Source organism: Parus major, chromosome 2 (genome assembly GCF_001522545.3).
Source record: "Parus major isolate Abel chromosome 2, Parus_major1.1, whole genome shotgun sequence".
NCBI classification, from domain to species: domain Eukaryota; kingdom Metazoa; phylum Chordata; class Aves; order Passeriformes; family Paridae; genus Parus; species Parus major.
In genome coordinates this window covers 17876902-17880200 of record NC_031769.1, presented here as the reverse complement: position 1 = coordinate 17880200, position 3299 = coordinate 17876902, and the positions used below count along the sequence as shown (strand labels likewise).

Below are 3299 nucleotides of genomic sequence, written 5' to 3'. Positions count from 1 at the left end.
GGCAGCGGGAAGCCCCGGCGAGGGGCGGGGGAGGCGCGGATTCCCCCCGCTCCCACGCACAGCCCATCCCTCCCCTGGGGCTTCCCGTGGCGGGGGAAGAGTATTCTTTTGTCCCCGCGTGTCCCCGTGTTTGCGAGTGTCCCGAGAGGCGGCGGGGGTCGGCTCGGGCCGGGGGCTCCAGCAGCCGTGTCCTCTCCATCCCCCAGGGCCCCGCTGGACTCGGCGGGGAGGGGACCAGGACCGGCACCCGCGGGGAGCGCCGGCTCCCCGAGTGCTCCGTCGCGCAGCACCGGGCCACGGGTGGCTGGCGGCGGCTCCCCCTCCGCCGAGTGCGGAGCCCCTGAGCGCTGGCCGAAGCGGGGGAACCCCGGCAGAGCTGTCCTCTCTATCCCCGGCCCGAGTCAGCGGCCGCCCGAACCCCGCGTCCCTGTCCCATCGCCGAGCGAACAAAGAGCCGCGGCGCGTTGCGGGTTGCCGGGGTTTATCCATGCGTTGGTGATGCCAGGTTGAAACAACCGGCGGTTCGCGGGTTCTGGGTTCTTCAAACGTCTCGACGACGAGTCATCCCCAGCTGCCTTAGAAATTGCCTGGAATATCTGTTGGAAATACTTGCTCTGGAATTTATCTCTGTGCTGGTTAAGAGGTCACTTTGAATTTGTCAAGTCTTTTTCCTAAAAGCATCAGACGGTGCAGTCCCCCATTACACTTAGAACGGCGTTTATCCTAGACTGAATAAAGATAAATGGATTAAGGCAAGAACCGGCTGGCTTGTCTGGGTACATTACACAGCTACGAGAAGCTTTTTCCAGGCTAAGAACTGAAAGCTTCACTGACCTCTGAAAAAATTTTACTTCATACAAAGAAAGCTTCGATTCCCTGTCTAGTCCCAAAAATGTATCAGGTTTCCCGTTCTCCACAACCTTAATTGTAATTAGTTAGTGAGCAGATGGGATGAGGCACTTCCCATGCACGAGCTTTCCACTTGTACAAAATGAGTTTATCAAGCACTGCCTAAACGTCGCTTTGTATTACCGAGCCCATGATGAACCTCCTCCAGCACACGTGTCACAGGATCGCCGTGTGGATGCTCACACCCCACACCTATTTTAACAGGTTTGACGGCGCACGTTTGCACAGAGACGTGTAGCAACTGGAACGAGCCTTAACAAACCCCGTGGTCAGCAATAACCACCCCTATAAAACGCATCTGTGACTTGCTAAGGAGAGCAAGACTTGCTTTATGGAAGCAGAGACGCCTGTCCTTCCCCATGAACTATCACCTAATTCTAGCTTCTAAATTGTTACTGGTTTTCCAGACGCTGCTGCTTCACACTGACGTGATCAATTTTTTGCTGGTAGTGGTTCCTGTAAGCTCTTGATGCCAACCTGCTTGAGCGACGGTCCAAGCACTGGGAAATGCAGATTTTTAGATTTCATCCTCTGCGAGGCTTTGCTGGCTGCAGTGAATGCAGTGCTACCGGACTGAGTCCATCCTGCACTGCAAACGGCGTGGAAATACCGAGGAGGGAACCGCTTTAGTTAAAATAAAATTCTCCCTATCAGCAGGAAATATTTACGGGTTAAGAATGGTTAACGGTGATAGGGGGATCCTGCAGAGAGCTACACCTCCTCTGATGCTCAGCATCAGGGCTGCCAGTTTTTCAAAATGTTTTACCGAAATGAAATATATGTGGATGATAGAGAAAAAAAAAAAAAAATACCGTCACATCAACGATTTAAGGTTTACTACTTTCAAAAGATTTTTCGGTGTTTCTAAATACATGTCTTTTCTCTGCTATCTTGGCTAGCGAGGGCCGTATCTTGTCATCGATGGTAAATCAATGGCACAGCCTGACCTTTAAGAGGGTTGTATCCCTTATTCAAACCAGGCGGGTTGTACAGAAAGATCTGTGAAATACAGCTTCGCTGGGGAAGGGGCATTTTTAATACGGATCCTGTTTTCTCTAAACTGTAAATAGATCTTCTCAGAGCTGGCAGAGGTCGGGCTGGAAGGCAGCCGGATTTCACGCGACCAGAGCACTCGTTGGAATCGGCTCTCGGGCTCGGATACGGCGAAGGTGCCAACTTCTAATTGACACGTTTAGGCGAAGCTCCCAGAGTAATTGCTTTTAACATTCATTTATGCAAAGCGGCTTCGCGCGGGCAGGGCGAGCCCGGAGCGGCCGCGCCGCCTGCCAGCAGGGAACGGGCCTGGAACACGTCCCGCCTCGGGCTGGGAGGGACCCGCGGGGCACGGCGGTGTCCCGGTCCTCCCCGCCGGGCCCGGCCGGGAGCCCCGCAGCCGGCTCTGCCGCCCGTGCCCCCGCCTCGCTTGGCCCGGCTGCGCGGGCTCCGTCCGCCGCGGAGAGACGGGCCCGCGGCTGTGCGCGGAGCCCCGCGCTGCGGAGCAGCGATCACAATAATCCTCCTCGCCAGCGGCGGCCGTCCCCGAGCCTCGGCTCGCACCCGGGCTGTCCGCCGGCGATCGCTCGAGTGCTGGAGCGCCGTCCGGAGCAAACCCCAATCCCCCGGCAACATCGCCCGTTATCCCGGAGCGGCTCCAAGACCGTATTTTCCTTCGCACCTCCCGCCGCGGGAGCGGGGGATGCAAAAACTCCCGGGCACTCGGGTCCCCGCCGGCCTCAGGACAGAGCCGGCCGCTGCAGCCGGCGGCGCTCGGGGGCCGCTCACAGGAATCGCATCCAGGCAGGAGCAGGTCTCGGTGTCCCGCACGCCTCGCCCGGGAGCGGCGGGGCACGGCCGTGCGGCCCCGCAGGAGCCGGAGCGCCCTGGGCAGGGCAGCGGCTCCGCGACGGGGCTCGGCGCTCGGCGGTCGGGGCGGGCCCCGCCGCAGCTGGGGCCGCCGCGCCGCGCTCCCCGCCGGGGGCCCCCCTGCCCGGCAACACGCGGCGCCTGCAGGGCCGCCGGCGCTAATCTCACATCCTCCCCCGGCGCACACGCACAAAACGACGGCCGGCGGCGGGGGCGGCGCCGAGCCCAAAAGGGGGATCCGTCCCTGGGTGGGCTCGAACCACCAACCTTTCGGTTAACAGCCGAACGCGCTAACCGATTGCGCCACAGAGACTCCGCGGCACCCGCCTCCGCCCCGCTACCCAAGTGCTGCGGCACCGCGGCCGCCGCGCCCCCGCTGCCTTCTCCGCCAGCGGTGCTGCGGCACCGCGGCCGCCGCGCCCCCGCTGCCTTCTCCGCCAGCGCCGGCCACCACGGACCCACCGAGCCCGGGAACCTAAACCGCGAGCCTCGCGACACGCCAAAAAAACACCGAGGAAACAGCGAAA

General features: G+C 60.7%; 1 non-coding gene across 1 annotated transcript; it reads right to left on the bottom strand.

Moving 5' to 3' along the window:
• Positions 1-3011: 3011 nt before the first annotated feature.
• TRNAN-GUU lies at positions 3012-3085 on the bottom strand. Its single transcript has one exon. It is a non-coding gene; the product is annotated as a tRNA-Asn (tRNA).
• Positions 3086-3299: the final 214 nt, after the last annotated feature.